This window comes from Erinaceus europaeus, chromosome 2 (genome assembly GCF_950295315.1).
Source record: "Erinaceus europaeus chromosome 2, mEriEur2.1, whole genome shotgun sequence".
In the NCBI taxonomy this organism is placed as follows: Eukaryota; Metazoa; Chordata; class Mammalia; order Eulipotyphla; family Erinaceidae; genus Erinaceus; species Erinaceus europaeus.
Window position 1 is genome coordinate 182,555,766 of NC_080163.1, and position 22,643 is coordinate 182,578,408.

A 22,643-nucleotide genomic window follows, 5' to 3' on the forward strand; every position below is an offset into this window, starting at 1 on the left:
GGTAGCATAGTGGGTTAAGTGCAGGTGGCGCAAAGCGCAAGGACCAGCGTGAGGATCCCAGTTTGAGCCCCCAGCTCCATACCTACAGGGAGGTCGCCTCACAAGCCGTGAAGCAGGTCTGCAGGTGTCTATCTTTCTCTCTCCCTCTCTGTCTTCCACTCCTCTCTCCATTTCTCTCTGTCCTATCCAACAATGATGACATCAATAACAACAATAACAAAAATAACTACAACAATAAAAACAAGGGCAACAAAAGGGAATAAATAAATGTTAAGAAAAGGAAAAGAAAAGAAAAGGGGAAAAAATAAAAAAATTAAAAAAAGAAAAAAAAAGGGGTCTGGCGGTAGCGAAGCTGGTTAAGTGCACGTGGCGCAAAGCGCAAGGACTGGCTTCTGCAGGTGTCTATCTTTCTCTCCCCCTCTCTGTCTTCCCCATCTCTCTCCATTTCTCTCTGTCCTATCCAACAACGAACGACATCAACGACAACAATAATAACCACAACAAGGCCACAACAACAGGGGCAACAAAAGGGGGGAAAATGGCCTCCAGGAGCAGTGGATTCATGTGCAGACACTGAGCCCCAGCAATAACCCTGGAGGCAAAATAGATAGACAGATAGATAGAAAGGAAGGAAGGAAAAGACTCATCCTGGGCAGGAATAAACCGAGAGAGTGTCCCTGCCTTTCTCGCAGGTCCTATCTGGGGGCACTGGGTCTCTTTCAGTCTCATTACCCAGGATGTGCACTTGGATCACCAGAGCAGCCGGCCCCTCTGCCAGCCTTCTCTGCAAAGTTACTCTGTTCCTCTTTGTTATTGTAAGTACGTTGTGGGCAGCTACTTTGAAACTATCATGTTTTGTTCCTCAAAATGTTTCATTTATTAATCTCTGTGTGTGTGTGTGTGTGTGAGCAATTTCTTATTTCTTCATTTCTCTTCTGTTTTTGTATATTAGTCACTACTGTCATGATTTTGATGCTCTGATTGACCCACCTTTGGCCATTGAGAGTTGGCGTAGGCTGGTTTTATGCACTTTTGGCGTGTTCTCTTTTTGTTTTTGCTTTTTTAGCACTTATTTGCTTTCTGGAACAACAAACTCATTTTGTTTTTATCCTCTGTCCTTTTGTGGGCAGCTAATGACACTAATGTTAGTGTCAATCTTCCTGCAAGGAAAACTGGTCCCTTTTTAATTTAATTTAATATTTAATTACTTCTTTATTACTATCAAGGTTATTTCTGGGGCTTGGTGCCACCATACCCAGTGAATATTTTTTCCTCCCCCCTTTCTTTCTGCTAGAGAGAGAGACATGCAGTACTACTTCATTGCTTGTGAAGCTCCCTTTCTGCAGGTGGGGACCAGGGGCTTGAACCTGGGTACTTAAGCATGGTGATGTGTTTACCCTGCTAGGTGCACAACTGCCTGGACTCCCAGTGGCTATTAATTAATTAATTAATTAATTAATTAATTAAACTTAACCCGCTGCAGTACTACCTGACTCCCCAAACATGAGGTTCTATGTTCACTGCCTGGTACCACATGTACCAGAATGATGCTCTGGTACTCTCTCTTTCTTTCTTCTTCCTTCTCCTATTATCCCTTCTTTTCTCCCTCACCCCAGTCCTTCTCCTCTTCCTTCTCCCTCACTGACAAGATAGATAGATAACTCATGGGGAAAAAAAAAAATTAAGACTCTTGTGGTCACAGGAGTATAGATTTATAGCTCCTCAAACAGGTGCCAGCACACTTCACCCACCGCCATATTGTCCCCACCCCATTTGGAACCTCCTTCTTCCTCCCCTTTTGAGTCCTTAAATCTGCTAAAATAGACCACAAATTATTAATGTTCCTCCCTGTGTTTTCCCTTACTTTTAAAGTTTTAGTTAATTAATTTCTTCTTCTTTTTAAAAATATTTTATTATTTATTTATTCCCTTTTGTTGCCCTTGTTGTTTTATTGTTGTAGTTATTGTTGTTATTGATGTCGTTGTTGTTGGATAGGACAGAGAGAAATGGAGAGAGGAAGGGAAGACGGGAGGAGAGAAAGATAGACACCTGCAGACCTACTTCACCACTTGTGAAGCGACTCCCCTGCAGGTGGAGAACCGGGATCCTTATGCCGATCCTTGCACTTTGCGCCACATGCGCTTAACCCGCTGCGCTACTGCCCGACTCCCAATTAATTTCTTCTATTGCCACCAGGGTTATCACTGGGGACTTGGGTCCTGCTTGCTGCTGATGAATCAGCTGCTCCCAGAAGACCTTCTTCCTTCCTTCTTCCTTCCTTCCTTCCTTCCTTCCTTCCTTCCTTCTCTCCTTCCTATTTCTTTCCTTCTTTTTTGCTTCCAGGGTTATTGCTAGAGCTGGATGCTGGCACTATGAATCCACTGCTCCTGGAAGCCATTTATTCTTTTCTTTTCTCTTCTCTTCTTTTCTTTTATTGGGTAGGACAGAGAGAAATTGAGAGAGGAGGATAAGATAGAGTGGGGGAGAGAAATATACACACTTGCAGATCTGCTTCACCATTTGTGAAACAATTTCCCTGTGTGGGGAGCTGGAGTTCAAACTAGGATCCTTATGCAGGCCCTTTGCTTCATACTGTATGCACTTAACCCGGTGCACTACCACCTGCCCCCCTCTCTTTCTTTCTTCCTTCCTTTTTTCCCTTCTCCTTCTCCTCCTCCTTCTCTTAATTTGATAGGATAGAGAGAAATTAAGAGGGGAGGGAGGGAAAGAGAGAGAAAGAGACATCTGCAGCAATGCATCAATATTCATGAAATTTTCCCCATGTAGGTGAGGAGTAGGAGTTTGAACTCGGATCCTTGCATATGGTAATGTGTGCTCAACTGAGTGCACCACTGTCTAGCATTAATTTAATTTAAAAAATTTAAAAAGCAAATTTATTTGTGATTTCATAATGGCTTACAAGATTCATAATGGTTTACAAGATAAGGGTATAGTCCCACACCAAGCCCATGATGAAAGTTCTGTGTCCCTCTGCCCCCCCCAAAAAAAAAAAAAACCACCATAGTTCTCACAAAGTCTTGGAAACAGTTTGCTTAAATTAGTCTTTTTGCAATTAATTCTTTTTTAAAAAGAGTTTTTTACTAAGTTTTTTTATATTTATTTATTTTCCCTTTTGTTGCCCTTGTTGTTGTTATTATTATTGGTCTTATTGATGTTGTCATTGTTGGATAGGACAGAGAGAAATGGAGAGAGGAGGGGAAGACAGGGGGAGAGAAAGATAGACACCTGCAGACCTACTTCACTGCTTGTGAAGCGACTCCCCTGCAGGTGGGGAGCCGGGGGCTCGAACCGGGATCCTGACGCAGTTCCTTGCGCTTTGCGCGCCACGTGCGCTTAACCCGCTGCCACCGCCCAACTCCCGCAATTAATTCTTTATAGTCCACATACGAGCTAAACCCTCAGGTAGTTGACTTTTACCTCTTTACTTATTTCACTAACCATAATCACCTCCAGTTCCATCCATTTTGTCCCAGAGGACACAATATCATCCTTTTTAAGTTGCAGATTAAGAGAAAGAATTACTTATTTACTACACTCCCACACTGCACTGAGCTATACAGATGACCTCCTTATGCCATGCTTATAAACTACTTTAGATCAGAACAGTTTTCTCCCTTCCTCTGCCCCACTTAACAAACATTGGTATGAACAAGAGAGAGAAAAGGGAGAGGAGGGGGGAAGAGAGAGAGAGAGAAAGGAAGATCTCTGTTAAAAGATCAAGCAGAAAAAGTAGGCCATACCCACTCTATATTCACAGTTTTAAGTTTTGCATAGAAAGTGTACTAGTTCTAATTGGTAAGATCATGGATTAACATTAGTACTTTTCCCTGTATGTGCCTCCCAACTTGTCTATAATGGGGCTGTGTTATTCCCAAATAAAATATTTCAAGGAAAACATAATTTAAACTGCTTTGTCTGCATTATTTCAGAATACATACAGGACACTCAGGATTTATGCTGATGACCCAAGACTATGTTTACAGTTTGAACAGGAGAATGGAAATGGAACAAACCAGTTTTTTTTTTTAATTTTTAATATATTTATTTTCTCTTTTGTTGCCCTTGTTTTTTATTGTTGTTGTAGTTATTATTGTTGTTGTTGATGTCTTTCATTATCTATTTATTTTGCCTCCAGGGTTATTGCTGGGGCTCAGTGCCTGCACTATGAGTCCACTGCTCCTGGAGGCCATTTTTTTCCCTCCTTTTGTTGCCTTTGTTGTTGTAGCCTTGTTGTGGTTATTATTGTTGTTGATGTCGTTCATTTTTGGATAGGACAGAGAGAAATGGAGAGAGGAGGGGAAGACGGGAAGGGGGAGAGAAAGACACCTGCAGAGCTGCTTCACCACCTGTGAAGCGACTCCCCAGCAGGTGAGAATCCGGGGGCTCGAACGGAGATCCTTCCTCCGGTCCTTGTGTTTCACGCCACATGCACTTAACCCGCTGTGCTACTGCCTGACTCCCCAAAAACGATTTTTTAAAAATATTTTTTATTTTGGATAGAGACAGAAAAGTTGAGGAAGAAGGGAGAGATAGAGAGGGCAAGAGAGGGGCTTGGTGGTGATGCACCTGTTACAATGTGCAAGGTCCTGGGTTCAAGCCCTTGGTCCCCACCTGCAGGGGGAAAACTTCACAAGTGGTAAAGCAGGGCTGTAGATGTCTCTCTTGTCTCTCTCCCTCTCTATCTCCCCATTCCTCCCATTTTCTGGTTGTCTCTATCCAATAAATAAATAAAAATAATTAAATGGGGTGGAGTCAAGAGAAAGAGACATACCTCCACACCTGCTTTACCACTTATGAAGCTTCTTCCATGCAGGTGGAGGCTGGGCATTTGAAATGGGCTCCTTGAGCACGGTAACATGTGTGCTCTACCAGATGTGTTCTCTCCTAGCCCTGAAGAGTAGTTTTGTTTTTTTTAAGAGTTTACTTATTTGTTGATGAAAAAGGAGGAGAGAGAAAAAACCAGACATCACTCTGGTGCATGCGCTGCTGGGGATTGAACTCAGGACCTCATGCTTGAGAACACAATGCTTTATTCACTATACCACCTCCCAGATCAACAGAAGAGTAGTTTTATAGCCAGTCTAAGCTAGAGCACAATACACAATTCCCATGCGTTTGACAACGTCAGACTTACGTTGAGTTCTGGGATAAGATGGCATTTTCTCTGTTTCTCCCTATGGTGGAAGGTTCAATGTCATGTGTCACCTTGGCATCTGCTAAAACAAGACCTCAGGGCCAGTCAGATAACTCACTTGGACAGTTCCAATTGCTTTGTCATGCCTGAGACCCAGGTTCTAGCCTAGCCTCCATTGTATAGAAGGAAGCTTCAATGCTGTGATCTCCCTACTCTATCTCTCTGTGCCTGTCTCAATCTAAATTTTTTTTTTAATTTTTCTTTTTCTTTTTAAATAATATTTTATTATTTATTTTCCCTTTTGTTGCCCTTGTTGTTTTATTGTTATAGTTATTGTTGTTGTTATTGACGTCATTGTTGTTGGATAGGACAGAGAGAAATGGAGAGAGGAGGGGAAGACAGAGAAGGGGAGAGAAAGAGAGACACCTGCAGACCTGCTTCACCACCTGTGAAGCGACTCCCCTGCAGGTGATGAGCCAGGGGCTCGAACCAGGATCCTTATGCCAGTCCTTATGCTTTGTGCCAGGTGCGCTTATCCCACTACGCTACCACCGACCCCTCCTTCCTTCCTTCCTTCCTTCCTTCCTTCCTTCCTTCCTTCCTTCCTTCCTTCCTTCCTTCCTTCCTTCCTTCCTCTCTGTCTCTCTCTTTTTTTTTAACCAGAGCACTGCTCAGCTCTGGCTTATGGTGGTACGGGGGATTGAACCTGAAATTTTGGAGCCTTAGACATGAGAGTGTTTGCATAACCATTATGCTATCTACCCTCCACCCCCCAAAAAAACCCAAAATTTTTTTTAAGGAACTCAGATGGCCTGATAACAATTTCCCACCCCACTCTGCTCCAAATGAGCCTCCTTATCAGAGACCAGGCACAGATCCTGTTTGTCCCTGAGTACTGGGTTTTATTTCCTTCGGAGCCAATGGCATCCTACTGAGGAATGCAGGTGGCACCCCACCATCTTAACACTATACAGCCTGCCACCTCGTAGCTCCTATGAGTTCACTTGGTTCCTGAGCACAACCCCAGTGACTCTGGGTGCATATGGTGTCCTCCCCCCAGGGCTGAGTCAATGTGACTGTTAAAATGCTGTCAATCTCATTTGTCTAGTTTGGGCAGTTGTCTTCTGGCATCCCCACAGCCCCAGGGCAGGAAGCCTGCCTTCACCAATGGTGTGAACAAGGGATGGTTACAGCTCATCCCTCTAGGCTGGGAGACAGCTCACCTGGTGGACCATAAACTCCCATGGGCAAGTATCATCTCATGGGAGCATTATGCATAGGAGGGCAGTGCTGTGCTATCTCTCTTTATCTCCCCTGCTATTTCTCACCCTGTATCTAGTAGTCTGACGGGGATACAGAGGTTGTGCAGTGGCCCACCTGGTTGAGCACACACATTACCACGTGTGAGGACCTGGGTTCCAGCCCCACTCTCCACCTGTAGAGAGGAAGCTTCACAAGTGGTAAAGCAGGTCTACAGGTTTCTCTCTTTCTCGCCTTCTCTCTCTCGACCTAGTTATCTCTCTCCCTATCTCCTTCACCCCTCTCAAATTCTCTCTGTCCTACTAAAGGAAAAATGGCCACCAGGAGTGGAAGATTTGTTGTGCTGGCATTGATTCCACATTGATAACTCTAGTAGAAAACAAAAACAAACAAAAAACCCCCACCATTTGGGAAGTGGCACAGTGGATAAAATGTTGGATTCTTCAGGTATGAGGCCCTGAGTTCAATCCTCTGCGACACATATACTAGAGTGATGCCCTGTTTCTCTTTCTCTTCCTCTCCAACTATCCCTCTCACTAATAAATAAATAAACTGTAAACAAAATAAGTTATTAAAAAAGACACTTGCATCTAAATACAGATTAAATAACCTGAAACTATTTAACAAAGGATTAAAAGGCTAAGGAGAGGGGGCTGGGCGGTAGCATAGCGGGTTAAGCACACGTGTCGCAAAGCACAAGGGCTGACGTAAGGACCCCGGTTCAAACCCCCAGCTCCCCACCTGCAGGGGGTGTCACTTCACAAGTGGTGAAGCAGGTCGGCTGCAGGTGTCAATCTTTCTCTCCTCCTTTCTGTCTTCCCCTCCTCTCTCAGTTTCACTCTGTCCTATCCAACAACAACAGCTATAACAACAATAACAACTACAAGGGCAACAAAATGGGAACAGTGGCCTCCAGGAGCAGTGGATTCATAGCGCAGGCACTGAACCCCAGCGATAACCCTGAAGGGGAAAAAAAAAGGCTAAGGAGATGCATGTGGACCAGGCTGGAACCACAGGAGTCGAGGAGCAACACAGAGCAGTGAGCTCTCCACCTGGAACATAGACACACATTCCTACAGCACAACCATAATCACACACACAAAACATATACACACAGTAAGGCCAGGTGCTGATACAACCAGCAGAGCATATTTGTTACCATGCTTAAGGACTTGGATACAAGCCTCTCAGTCTCCACCTGCAAGAGTGGAACCATTATGATCAGTTGAGCAGTAATGTGTCTCTCCTCTCTCTCTCTCTTCTGTCTTTATATATATAAAAAAATTTTAATGATGAAGAACAGGGGTCTGGGCAGTGGCACAATTGGTTGAGTGCACATGTGACCATGCACAAGGACCCAGCTTCAATCTCCCAGTCCCTACTCACAGGGGAGGAATATTCACAAGTGGTGAAGTAGTGTTGCAGGCATCTTCCCTCCTTTTTATGGTTTGTTTTTGTTTTTGTTTTTACCAGAACACAGCTCTGGCTTATGGTGGTGTAGGGGATTGAACCTGGGACTTTGGAGCCTCAGGTATGACAGTCTCTTTGCATAACTACTCCTGCCCCCCCATTTTTTTTAAGATTGCTAATTTTAATTTTTTAAAAGTTTTTTTTGTCTTTATTTATTTATTGGATAGAAATAGCCAGAAATTGAGAGGGGAGGGGTGATAGAGAGGGAGAGAAACAGGGGGCTGGGCGGTAGTGCAGAGGATTAAACTCACAAGAATCAGCATAAGGATCCTGATTTGAGTCCCCGGCTCCCCACCTGTGGGGGAGGAGGGTCACTTCACAAGCAGTAAAGCAGGTCTGCAGGTGTCTTTCTCTCCCCTCTCTGTCTACCCCTCCTCTCTCGATTTCTCTGTCTTATCCTTTTTTTTAAAGGGGTATATTTTAAAATATTTTATTATTTATTTATTCCCTTTTGTTGCCCTTGTTTTTTTATTGTTGTAGTTATTGTTGTTACTGATGTCATTGTTGTTGGATAGGACAGAAAGAAATGGAGAGTGGAGGGGAAGACAGGAGGAGAGAAAGATAGACACCTGCAGACCTGCTTCACCACCTGTGAAGCGACTCCCCTGCAGGTGGGGAGCCGGGGCCTCGAACCAGGGTCATTACACCGGTCCTTGAGCTTTGCACCACCTGCGCTTAACCCACTCTCTGTCCTATCCTATCCAACAGCAACAATAACAGCAACAACAATGATAAACAACAAGGGCAACAAAAGGGAAAAAGTGGCCTCCAGGAGCAGTGGATTTGTAGTGCAGGCACCAACCCCCATTAATAACCCTGGAGGGAAGAAAAAAAGAATTGAACAAAAATACCAACATGGATAGAACACCCCACCTAATAATACCTGGCAGGACATCATCTAGAAAGTCTACCCAAAACAAACAAACCTATAGCTAACATGAGACTTAATAATGAAAGCTTGAGTGCTTCCCCTCAAAAGTTAGAAACAAGACAAGGATTTTCATTCTTGCCACTCATAATCAACATAGGCTTGTGTCACTCAGCAGTGGTTTGGTCAACAAGGAACCACCTATGAAAAGGTGGGCCCAAGAGTTAAGATCACATAGGACAGGTGTGTAGTAGGCCATTTAAATTTCTGTAATTAGTGTTGTGTGCATACACAGAATTGCCTAACAATGCACTTTTTTTCTTTCTTTCTTTCTTTCTTTCTTTTTTTTTTTCTTCTTTTTTAATTGCCACCCGTGTTATTCTTAGAAAGTATTCCTACCATTATGGGATGCATGATTCTACTAGAAGTTTTCATTATTGAAATAAAGCAAAGAAATGAAAAGCACATAGATTGAGTGGGAAGAAATCAAAGGTCTTTATTTGCAGATAGCATTTTGTCTCTGAAGAAAATCCCAAGGATTTATAGAAAAAACAAACAAATGAGAAAACTAGAACTAATCAATGAGTTCAGTACAACTGCAGGAATGAAACAAACACATAAAATCAGTTGCAGTTCTATTATATAAGCAATAAATACATGGAAACCCAAGTGAAAAATATATTACCGTGGCCTGGGAGGTGGCTCAGTGAATAAAGCATTGGACTCTCAAGCATGAGGTCCTGAGTTTAATCCCCAGCAGCACATGTTCCAGAGTGATGTCTAGTTCTTTCTCTCCTCCTATCTTTCTCATGAATAAATAAATAAAAGCTTTTGAAAAAATACAAGGAAGGTGATGAGTGGGGCAAGAGTTCAACTGAGAAGAGCATAGAATGTTTGTACCTAAGGTTTGATCCCTAACACCAAATGTACCAGAGTGGAAGTGCTCATTCTTTCTCTCTCTCTCTCTTTCTCTACTTCTCCCTCCCTCTCCTTCTCCCCGATCCTCTCCTTGTCCCTTTTTCTCCCGGCCCCTACACTCTTTTGTTTTACCAAATGTACAGGCATGCTGGGAGAACTAACACTTTCTTGAAATGAAGGACATGGCCTTGAATAGCTGCAGAGGGACAGCTGGCACCATGATCTCTGTATCATTTTAGGATTGTCCCTGAAAGTGAAGGGGAACCAGAAAAATAACACCAGCACAGGAAAGCCACAGAATATTACTGGAGATGAAATCAGTTCATCAAGAAGACACACACACACAAACTTCAAAGTGTATGCACTTAACAGAGTTTCAAAACACATAGGGCAAAATTAACATATCTGCAAGGAGAAAGACATAAATTATATGTAAAACTGTTTTCTCTTCCTTTCTTCCCTCCTCCTCCTTCCTCCTCCTCCACCACCTCTACTTCTTCTCCTCCTCCTCCTCCTTCTTCTTCTTCTTCGACTTCTTTTTTTTTTCTCTAGAGTTGAGAATAGGGATAGGGCCCATATATATTTATATTTAACACAGGAGCCTGTGTAGCCTTTGAGTCTCTGTCAGCCTGAGCTCACACTTCATGGTCACAGCTGGGAACACTATAGGCTGCACTCATTTCAGGACTAGTCTTTTTGGTCAGTACCAGACCAGCCCATCATCTGGAGCCCTAGTCAGGGAACCCTTGGATACCCACAGATATGATGGACCTAGGCTTCTCACAGAACTCTCTCTCCACCATCACTGGTAACTTCCATTAAGAACATCATCATATGACAGAGGACCTAGTGGAGGTTGTATTGTTATATGGAAAACTGGGAAATGGTATGCAAGTGCAAACTATTGTATTTACTATAGAATATAAAACATTAATTCCCCAGTAAAGAAATTAAAAAAAAAAAAAGAGCGCCATCATAAGCCCTCTCATGGGCCTCTTCAGGACCTCACCATTACCATAAAGCAGCAATGGTAGGGACTGCCCCACCTTCCAAAGGGAGGCTGTGTCACCCTTTACCATGATATACTACAAACAACTTTGTGCTAATAAATTGGATAAGACAGGTGAACTGGGTAAGTTTCTTGAAGGATACAAAGTACCAAAACTGACTCAGAAAGTAATAGAAAGTCTGACTGGATCCCCATCTGTTTCTTGAATTTTATGATTTTATATATTTTTGAATAGTTATCTATTATTTTATTTTATTTATTTTTTAAATGTTCTTTTAAAAACATTTTTATTATCTTTATTGATGTATTGGATATAGACAGAAATCGAGAGGGAAGGGGAGACAGAGGGACAGAGAGACCCCTGCAGCCCTGCTTCACTACTTGTGAAGCTTTCCCCCTGTAGGTGGGGACCAGGGACTCAAGCCTGGGTCCTTCCACATGTAACATGTGAGCTCAACCAGGTGCGCCACAACCTGGCCCCTAGTAAATAACTATTTTAAAAAGATTAACTAGTAATATTTATCCTAAGAGGAAATCTGCTTTTTTTTTTTTTAAAGACCGATTTATTAATGTGAACCAGAGCATCATTCCGGCACACGTGATTCCTGAGATTCGAACTCAGGACCTCATGCTTGAGAGTCCAATACTTCATCCACTGTGCCACCTCATGAGTGGCATAAAATCAATCTCCTAAAATTTATTACTATTTATTGGATAGAGACAAATAAAAAGGGAAGAAGGAGATAAAGAGAAAGACAACTGCAGCACTGCTTCACTCTTTATGATGTTTTCCTCTTTAAACAGGGACCAAGGACTGGAACCCTGGCCCTTGCTCATGGTAACACGTGTGGTCAACCAGATACACCACCACCTGCCGCTCATAAAATAAATCTAAACCAAACCCAAGCAAACCAAAACAAACCCAAATGATTGTTAGCTGTCCTTCCCTGAGCCCTGGGGGCTGGCGGGGGAGGGATCCCCATTCATATATGACTGAAGAGGAGGTGAACAGGTAAAGTGACCTCACAGTGGCTCTGCCTGGCCACAGCCCCAGGGTGGAGCAAAGTGAGTTTGGGGAGAAGGGGGAGTTAGTGAGGGCTATTGAGCGGCTGGGAAGGTTCGCAGTGAGGCTTTCCAGGTCAAGGCTGGGGGTGGGGGGGCGGGATGAGGAGCCCAGGAAGGCAGCCCTGTCAGCAGTGGTGCTTCAGTCAGGCCCCCACCCCAGCCGCCACCCCCAGTTCCTTCTCATTCACATAAAGCTGGGTTTGTTTCCATTTATCCGCTTGACTTTTCAGCCAAGATGCTGTTAGAAAAACATATTGCTCTAATTTAATGCACATGTGCATCCTCAGGACAGTGTCTAAAAAGGAAACCTCAGGTCCTGAGTCCCAGGCTTGTACATGAGGCAGGCAGGCTGGGGTTCTGGCCTCAGGGCCAACCCTCACAACCATATGGGGCCCCTCCTAAAGCGAGTCCCATCCATGGGCAGCAGGAGGGGGTGTAGTGGGAGAGGGGATTTTGCAAAGTGACTTCCAAGGTTTGCTTCCTGCAGCTGCCCAAAGCCTGGGGGGTGGGGTGGACAGAGAGGAAGCTGGTGGGCACGGGGTGGGCACAGGGTGGGCATGAGGGCTCCCAATTAGCATAGTCTATTCCCTCTACCAAGCTCAAGGTCTCAAAATTCTGAAGCCAGTTGGGATGACACAAGGCTGTTTTAAGGCTGTTTAAGTCATGTGGAGAGATGACTTCTGCAGGGTGGAAGCCAGGGGTAGCTCAGGGTCAGGGCTCTGCAAGCTAGCCTGTCTATCCCAGTGGCTGTGCATTGGGCCTGGTTTCAGGAAAATGTCCCAAGCTCTGCCTCACTATGGAAAGGCAGTTGAGAACAAACTCACATCCAGGAGTTGGGCGCTAGCACACTTGGCAGAGCACACACATTACCATGTGCAAGGACCTGGGCTCAAGCCCCTGCTCCCCACAGGCAGGGGGCAAGCTTCACAAGTGGGGAAGCAGTGTTCTCTTCCTCTCATCCTTTTTTTTAAATTTTTTTTTTAATTTAAAAAGTATTTATTTAATTAATTTATTTTCCCTTTGTTGCCCTTGTTTTATTGTTGTTGTTATTAATGTCGTCATTGTTGGATAGGATAGAGAGAAATGGAGAGAGGAGGGGAAGACAGAGACGGGGAGAGAAAGACAGACACCTGCAGACCTGTTTCATCGCCTGTGAAGTGTCTCCCCTGCAGATGAGGAGTGGGGGGGGCTCCAACAGGGGGTCCTTACGCAGGTCCTTGAGTTTTGTGCTACGTGCGCTTAACCCACTGCGCTACTGGCTGACCCTCCCTCTCACCCTTTTTATCTCCCTCTTCCCTCACAATTTCTCTCTGTCTCTATCCAAAAAATAAAGGGGGGCCTCAGGGCCAACCCTCACAACCATATGGGGCCCCTCCTAAAGTGAGTCCCATCCATGGGCAGCAGGAGGGGGTGTAATGGGAGAGGGGGTTTGCAAAGTGGCTTCCAAGGTTTGCTTCCTGCAGCTGCCCAAAGCCTGGGGGGTGGGGTGGACAGAGAGGAAGCCAGTAGTACTGGCACACCAGGCTTAACACATATTACCAAGTGCAAGGAACGGGTTTGAGCCCCCTGCTCAAGGGGTGAAACAGGTCTGCAAGTGTCTGTCTTTCTCTTCCTCTCTCTATCTCCCCATCTTCTCTCAATTTCTCTCTATCCTAAAAAAAAAAAAAAAAAAAGGCTGCCGGGAGCATTGGATTCATAGTGTCAGCACCAAGCCCCAAAGATAAACCTGGTGGCAATAAAAAAAGTACATAAATAAGATGAGAATAAAGAAAGGAAACGATTCACATCTGATTCTGCTTCTGCCACCTAGCTGATTTTGAATAGAATTATGTTACTGGGAGATACAGTTGCCAGAACTCAGAGAACCTAGGATCTGTCGCATACAGATGTCTGCTCATGACTGGACTGAAGACATGGCCTTCAGGACAGAGCTGAGAAGTCTGACTTTAACTCCAGGTCTAGGGCTGGTTTACTAGTCAAGAGCTTGGTGAACTAATCCATGTGAACGTAATGATTCTGCCTCCCTAATGGCTCCCTCTAAACTTAACTACTCACTCAATCTGGCCTTGATAGTGAAGCAAAGTCCTATTTAAATGCTCCATGTGGACAGAGAGATAGCACAATGGTTTACACAACAGACTGTCATACCTGAGGTTTGGAGACCCCCCTCTCCCCAAGTTCAAGCCCCAATAAGCCAGAGTTGAGCAGTACTCTGGTCAAGGATAAATAAATTAACCCCCCTGAGTGAAGAAACTGATGTCAGAGGCAGTACTGAAGTGTCTACACCAGCAGCCACCATCATGCTCTGGGTCTCTCACATCCTTTCAGCTCCCCCCTCCTCTTTACCATTTATTCTATCTATCTATCTATCTATCTATCTATCTATCTATCTATCTATCTATCTATCTGTTTTTTGCCTCCAGGGTTATTGCTGGGGCTTGATGCCAACACTATGAATCCACTCCTGGTGGTCATGTTTTCCTTTTTTTTTTTTTTTTTATTGGATAGGACAGAAAGAAATTGAAAGGTGAGGGGGAGATACAGTAGGAGAGAGAAAGATAGACACCTTTAGAACTGCTTCAGCTCCTGTGAAGCAACCCCCCTCCCCATGTAGATGGGAAGCCAGAGGCTCCAACCTGGATCCTTGCACTTTGTGCTATGTGCACCACTGCCAGGCCCCCTACCTCTTCTCCTTAGTTCTGTTGCAATTGACTAGAGCTAGTTTTTAGTTTCATCCTAATCGTTCTCTCTCTCCCTCTCTCTCTCTTCCTTAAGTTTCACCTATGAGTGATATCATCTGGTATCCATTCTTCTCCTTCTGGCTTATCTCATTTAACATGATTCCTTCAAGATATAGCTCCATTCAAGATGTAGTGAAAGAGAAGGTTCTATTTTTTTTTTTAATTTTTTGTTATCTTTATTTATTTATTGGATAGAGACAGCCAGAAATCGAGAGGGAAGGGGGTGATAGAGAGGGAAAGAGACAGAGAGACACCTGTAGCCCTGCTTCACCACTTGCAAAGCTTTCCCTCTGCAGGTGGGGACTGGAGTCTTGAACTCAGGACCTTGTACACTCTAATGTGTACACTTAACCAGGTGCGCCACCATCCAGCTCCCGGTTCTGTTATTTCTTCCTTTCTTTCTTTCTTTCTTTCTTTCTTTCTTTCTTTCTTTCTTTCTTCCTTTTTAAGAATTTATTTATTCATGAAAAAAATAGGAGGAGAGAAAGAACCAGACATCACTCTGGTACATGTGCTGCCGGGGATCGAACTCAGGACCTCATGGTCAAAAATTCAATGCTTTATCCACTGCACCACCTCCTGAACCACTGGTTCTGTTATTTATTACAGCTGAGTACATATGCCACAACATTCTTTTTAATTTTTTTAATTTATTGGATAGAGATGAAGACAAATTGAGAGGAAAGGGAGGGAGAGAGAGAGGAAAAAAGAGTGAGAGAGAGAGAGAGAGAACAAGAGAGAGATTTGCACTGTTTTACCTCTTGTGGAACTTTCCCTCCTGTAGGTGGGGAGTGGGGCCTTGAACCCAGGCCCTCTACTCATTGGTTGGACATTTGGATTGTTCCCAAATTTAGGTCCTTACAGTTCATGTTTATATGAACATAGTTGTGCATAGATATCTCCAGATAAATGTTTTTGTGGATAATGGGATTCTTAAACTGTACTAAAAATGGATTTCTATCAAAAGTGGCAAATGGCCTAGTTAAATGCACATGGTACCTTGTGCAAGGACCCAGATTCAAGTCCCTGTCCTCACTTGAAGAAGAGAAGCTTCATGAGTGGTAAAGCAATGCAGCAGGTGTCTCTTTGTCTTTCTCCCTCTCTATCTCCCCTTTCCCTCTCAATCCCTCTGTCTTCTCAAATAAAATATATTATTATTGGATAGAGACAGAGGGAAATTAAGAGGGGAAGAGGAGAGAGAGTAGGAAAGAGAGAGAGAGAGAGAGACCAGCAGCCTTGCTTCACCACTCATAAAGCTTCCCCTCTGTAGGTGGGGACCAAGGGCTTGAACCTGGGTCCTTGCGCACTATAATGTGTGTGCTTATCCAGGTGTGCCACCGCCTGGCCCTTGGGCTGACATTTTCAGTTAGAGACACACAAAGAGAGAAAAAAGCCGCAGCAGTAAAGCTTATTTCAGTTTGTATGTGTGTGTATGTGTGTGTGTGGGGGGCAGGGAGTCAAGCTTAAACCTGGCTCACATGCATGGCAAAGCAGATGCACTATCCAAATGAGTTATTTGTTGGCTCTAATGTTTTCTTACTTACTAAGTTATATCAGAGCACTGCTCAGCTCTGGCTTATGGTAGTTCCAGGGAGTGAACCTGGGACATCTGAGCCTTAGGTATCTAAGTCTGTTGCATAAACCACAACGCTATTGAAGTGGGCTACGTGTGTTTACCTAGAATCCTGAAGTATGTCAAGGGTGATGTTTTCTTTCCATTGGTGGAGCTGAGGTGAGACTCTCCTCCTCCCCAGACTCGAACTCCTCCGGGCCTCAAATTAGGATGGAGTTTGGGGGCGAAGGCCAGTGTACAGCAAGATTTTACACAGATTCATTTCTGTGTTATCCCACAGTCTTGTTCTCTGGCTATTATGTTTGTCTGCAGTTATACTAAGAGTTTCATCTGGTTTGAAATTGCTGCAAGCAAGTACCTATGAAAGCACAGAAGTTTGGGGCATGTGTACATGCATGTATGCACGTGAGTGTGCAAAGTGGATTTGAGGTAGGCAAAACAGTCTCCATATTCCCAATCCCTGTTAACATGATGTTCTTTTGTAAGCATGTTTCTGAAAATTCCCAAATCTTGCCCTCTGAAGCACAGCAAATATTGTCACCAGAATAGCTTGGTTTAAAGAACACTTTGGTGAACTTTATTTCCGTTTAATGACATGCTCATTTTAAAGGTCATGGTACAGAATTTCAGGAGCAGTGACCTAAGAATAACCTTTCCCAGCTACCTGCATTTCTGATCTGTGGTCTTCACATTCGGAAATGCTCCGAGTCTCGGCAGCTAAATAAGTTGCAGCCCCTTCAGCTATACTCATAAAAATTTGCTTCCAGACAACATGGTCTGTTTATTGTGTAATAATCGAAATGGCACTAAATTGCAGTGATTGCCGAACACTTAGGAATTGGATTAACCTCTTAAGTGCTAAGCAGTTTTTCTGTTTCTCTCCCAACTCAGATGTGCAGCCCAGATGTGTTTCTGGCTCTATGCTTTGGTGTCACTGGGAGACCGAAATATCCTCCAGCCCATGTCTGTCCTAGTGGCAGACGGGACCCTCCTGCTTGCACACACAGTGCCAACCAGAAGAGCATCCTTCCTGAGCTTGGGGAGGCCCCCCAACCCCAAGGTGGGCGGGGGTCCTTGGGGAAGGCAGGATTGGTCTATCTGGACAACAACGTCCCACAGTATTGGTCTGTCCCCAGAGCATTTCTTGACAATTGCTTCTCAGCTCTGTTTGAGAACAGATTCTCTAAAGAATAGGGTAGTCTTTCTGTTGGACCATCTACTTTTTTTTTTTTTAAGAACCCACTCCTAGAGGTGCCAGCCCCCACTGCCCTATAGCAGACTGGATTGTGGTGGCCTTGGTCTCCCCAGGCCCTGCCAGCCACACTGCTTCTACAAGCGGCAGGCCTGGGAAGGAAGAGTTAACCAGAAATGGAGCGGCGCTGCTTCAGGGCAAGCAGCCTCGCTGCAGAACAGAGCAGCGTTCGTGCAAAGGCAAGTCATTTCCCGAAACACTGCAGACACACGGCCTCGGGCAGCCTAAAACCTTTGGAGACCAAAATGGCTTGCAGGGGTTGGAAGTAATAAGGTGTTTTTTCCCCTTCTTTCTCCTTCACTGAAATTTCTTGTGAGGTTGCTCGGCATTGCTGGGGAACAATGGGGCTGCTTTTGTGTTTTCTGTGGGTATTAAGATCCATTACGTTGTGACATTTTTAAGATTGGTGATCCTGGAGTTGGGTGTTAAATTGAAGTTGTTTGTTTTGAATTTAATTCTGACATTTTTCCAAAAGGGGGGAGGTAGAAGTGTTGGTGGTATAGTGGTGAGCATAGCTGCCTTCCAAAAGGGGGGAGGAGGAGAGGCAGTGCTGTGGTGGGGTGAGGCTGGTTGGCTGAAGTGTGGCTGGGCTAAGCTCTGCCAGCCCCTGGACTTGGGCAGATTTAAGCCAGGAGAGCACATGACCTATTTCTCCATTGCAAAGTCTGCGAGAATCCTTGGAGATGACTTTCAAAACTCACAACACAGGGATTGTCTTTCATTGTATCTTGAGAGGAACAGACTAGGAAATGCTGGTTTGTTTGTTTTTTAACAGAACGCTCTACATCGATCTGCTCTGCCTAACGCAGCTTGCATATGATTATTCCTGCTCTCTGTTTACGACAGCAGCGAAATCAGCTTCTACCCAACAAATGACCCAGCAGCAGTGGGCCAGCCGCCTCAGAAGTGACATCTGTTAACTCTTTGTCAAATGCCCTTTCCTTGTCCCTTTCCCCCTAAACAGCTCTGTGGTTAATTACGACCTGAACATATGACACAGTCTTGCGGGTGGAGGGAGGGGTCTGCTCAGGGCAGGGAGAAATCTAGCTTGGAGAAATTCTCTCTCCCAGAAAGAGGGAGAGAGAGACAGACAGACAGAGAGAGAGAGAAGGAGAGGGGGGAGAGAGAGAGGGAGAGAAGGAGAGAGAGAGAGGGGAAGTTGTTTTAAAATAAACATTCATTTGTAGCAGCAGAATAGGATGTCAGACTCTGTTTTGATTAAGCCCCAAGATTACAGGGAGACTGTAGAGGGTTGTGTCTAGAGGTCCAGAACCTCATGGAAAAAAGAGTCACGGCAAATTCTTGCCAACCCATAAAAGAGAAAAGTTTCCATCTGAGGGACACGGGCAAACTGTGACCCCAGTATCAGTGAACCAGGGGACCTGTTGCACATATGTGCTGTCCTTGTCAATTTCGCCAACAGAGAGAGGTGGTTTCGTCTTAATTGGCCACTGGGACTTGGAAAGGCCAATCAGATAAAACCAGAAATGAGTCCCAGCCCCAGCTACAAGAGGTAAAGTGACGTGTACATCCCAGAGTGTGGGAGCTGGATTTCCTCCCTGGCTCCCTTGGGTGGAGGTGGTAGTGTGGAGTGTAGAGGTTGGAGGCTGGAGACTAGAGGCTGGTGTCTGGCATTCCACCTGCTGTGAGGTCTCTGGCCTCCTCATCTTCACCTCCCACCAGGGGAATTCAGGGCTGCAGAGTCCCAGATTCGTCAGCACAGGACTGGCCATGAGTGGGCCTGCTGTTCCCTGACCTCCACTATCAGACAATCTGCTGACATCTCTGTGTGGGGTTTATCGGAGTTCTGGGCAGGAATTGGCCTGAGCCACGAATGGAGCCAGGCTTCGAAGCCAGGCCTGGATCCCACTCATTGTAAAAATTTGCTCTGGCCTTGCTCCTACTGGCCTTGTTCCCCCACTCCCCATCCCCTGGCCTATCTGCAAAGGGAAGGCACTATGGGGGTGCTGGCCATGCCTCCAGAGGATCTCCCAGACCTCTCCGGCCTGGAGGAAGCTCCTGATGGCAATGTACTAACTGCATAGCGGAACCTCTGTGCAAAGGTTGAGGGGAGTACCTTCAACCTGGGAGATCCAAAGCCCTTAATACAGGAATCCTGAGTCTTCTGCCCTGCTTTTGGTAGAAGGACCCTGAGAAGATATGTCAGTGACAGACAAGAGCAAGGGACTGTTGTCTACTCTGTGGGCATCAAGTGGAAACCCTTTCCACACTGGAAATACAACAAGAGGAAACCCATGGGGCTGAGAGGATAGCACAATGGTTATGCAAAAGAGTTTCATAGCTGAGGTCTAAGGTCCCAGGTTCAATTCCCAGCACCATGATAAGTGATGGCCTCTCTCTCTCTCTCTCTATCTCATAAATAAATCTGGGCTTGGATGGTGGCATACCTGGTTAAGTGCACACACTACAGTGCACAAGGACCCAGGTTCAAGACCCTGGTCCCAAACCCCTGGTCCCCACCTGTAGGAGGAAAGCTTTGCAAGTGGTGAAGCAGTGCTGCAGGTGTCTCTCTGTTTCTCTTCTTCTATATCACCTCCTTCCCTCTCAATTTCTGGCTGTCTCTATCCAATAAATAAATATAGATAATAAAAATTTTAAAAAAACTTTAAAAAATAAAATAAATAGATCTCCCTCTTCTTAAAATAAATAAATAAATGAAATATTTAAAAATGTTTTTTAAAAAGAGGAAACCCATTTATCTCTATCTCTAGCTAATAAATAAATAAATACCCCACCACCACCAGTGCCTATTGAAAAGGGTACTACTTCTGGCTGAGTGGGGTACAGCCCAGGCACCACCATGAGTTGGCTGGTTAAATGAGTCTCAGACCAGGTGGTCAGAAGGACGCACCTTGAGAAAGTCTGATTTGGGTGTCACATTTCCTTGGGTCTTTCACAAATGCCATGGTTCATATTCAGTCCCTGACATAAGTTTATATGAGAGATCTCAACTACCCTCCAGTCTGTCTGTCTATCCATTTTATTTTATTTCATTTTATTTTTTTTACCAGCTTAGCTCTGGCTTATGGTGGTGCAGGGGATTGAAGCTGGGACTTTGGAGCCTCAGACATGAGAGTCTCTTTGCAGAACCATTATGCTATCTACCACAAAACCATCTACTTGTCTGTCCATTCATCCTTCAGCTCACTAGATCCTTTCCAGATGTTTGTTCTGTGACAAGTCACATTCTAGGTAAAAAAGTGACAAGAAGCCCCAGCATACACATGAGGGAGAACATACAGGGGCTAGTGACTCAGAGAGGGGCCTCTGTGAAGGGCCCAGAGGTGGATTTGCCTACCACTTTTATTTGCAAGGCAGCCCAGGGCTCAGGGTGCCTTGGATCATGAGAGAAGATGGCTGCCAGCAAAGTGTGGACCTCCAGGGCACTAGTCATCCTCAGGGACCAGGCCTTGCTCTCTTGGAGAGAAAATGTGATCCATGATCATTGCACTGTGAGCAGAGAGGGCACAGGCCTGAAGGAAAAAAAAGTCTAAGGAGACAATGGCAGTGGCAGCCTCAGGGGCTGCAGAAAATACTGCTTCTGAGGCTCCTTTGGAGACACAAGCAAGAACCATTCAGAGCTCAGAAGCCACTAGATTTATTCATAATAATTTCTTCTTAATTTTTAAAAAATATTTTAGTATTAATGCACAAGGACCCAGGTTCGAGCTCCCGGTCCCCACCTGTAGGGGGAAAGCTTTGCGAGTGGTGAAGCCATGCTGCAGGTGTCTCTCTGTCTCTCTCCCTCTCTATCACCCCCTTTCCTCTTGATTTCTGCTTGTCTCTATCCAATTAATGAAGATAATAAAAATAAAAATAAAATTTTAGTATTCTTTTCTGTGATACAGAGAGGAACTGGAAGAAAAGATGGAGACGGGGAGAGAGAGAGAGAGAAAGGGAGCCACCTGCAACACTGCTTCACTGCTTGTGAAGCTTCCTTCCTGAAGGTGGGGGGTGGAGGCTTAAACCCTAGTCTTTGCTCATGGTAACATGTGCACTCTACCAGGTGCACCACTGCCCAGCCCCTTTTCAATACTTTGTATAATTTATTTTTGTTACCAATGAGAAACAGAGTGTTCCACAAGAGGCAGAGAGACTGAGAAGTCATAGCATCCCTCCAGTACATGCTGTGTCAGGGACTGAACAGGGAACCTCAGGCATGAAAGTTTGATATTCTACCAGTTGAGCTGCTAGCCTGTCTCCAGCCTCCAGCTCTATCTGGAACTCTCTGTAATGATCCATACAAAACACCCCTAGTGCTTACAAAGCCACCACCACCCACATGGACAAAGAGACTCAACTCCACAGCTGCCATGGGCTTCCCAAAGTGAGCTGAGTTCAGCCCTGACGTCCCATGAGCAGCGCAGCTCCTGAAACCTGTTCTTGCTCTCCTGTCTCTCCCACCAAGTTGCAGTTGCCGGGTGATGCCAACACTCCTCAACATTGTCCCCCAGGCCTCTCCTTAACTCTGATTTCCTTCCCTCTCTTCCTTTCTGACACTGCAGAACAAGACCTCAAAAGGACTGACTTCGTTGGACAGAGAGGAAAGCTCTAAGATGGTCACTGAGCTTCCTTGTACCCCTTATCTGCAGAGTAAAGACAATATCATGATCTCAAGGATTTGTGGTGAGGATCAGAAACAAAAAAACAATATGAATAAAGAACTTAATAAAGGGGGGGGGCAGGCGGTGGTGCACATTACAGTGTGCAAGGACCTGGGTTCAATTATCTGGTCCCCTCCTGCAGAGGGAAAGCTTCACAACTGGTGAATCAGGGCTGCAGGTGTCTCTCTGTCTCTCTTCTTCTCTCCCTCCCCCTCCTCTCTCAACTTCTTTCTGCCTCTCTCCTGTAATAAATAAATAATTTTTAAAAAGAACTTCATAAAGAAATTGGTACATGATGAACAATTAGTGAGTAACTTTCCCCATGTGGAAAGCTCAGTGTAGGGCTGAGGAGTCAGCATAATGGTTCTGCAAAAAAATTCTCATGTCTGTGGATCTGAGGTCTCAGGTTCAATCCCCAGCACTACTATAAGCCAGGGCTGAGCAGTCATTCTCTCTGTAACTCTCTCTCTCTTTCTCTCATTAAGATTAAGTAAATGAAGTTAAAATAAAAGAAAAATCATTACAGATATAGTTATTTCAAAAGGCTTTACTACTTCATGTAAAATATATTAACATAAAGTATTAAAATATATTGTAAAAATACAATTTTTTTTTACATAGGGAGAATGTTTGTCTAGTTTATGGCAAAGAGACCCAGACAATCAAGTTACTATTATGCAGTGTTCCCTGCCTCCTCCCCCCAATAA

At 44.7% G+C, this 22,643-nt stretch overlaps 1 long non-coding RNA gene across 1 annotated transcript; it reads left to right on the plus strand.

Annotated features, from left to right (window-relative positions):
* Positions 1-702: 702 nt before the first annotated feature.
* On the plus strand, positions 703-21,949 carry LOC132536793 (uncharacterized). The gene is made up of 2 exons (XR_009548328.1): positions 703-815; positions 21,838-21,949. It is a non-coding gene; the product is annotated as an uncharacterized LOC132536793 (long non-coding RNA).
* The last annotated feature ends 694 nt before the right edge of the window (positions 21,950-22,643 follow it).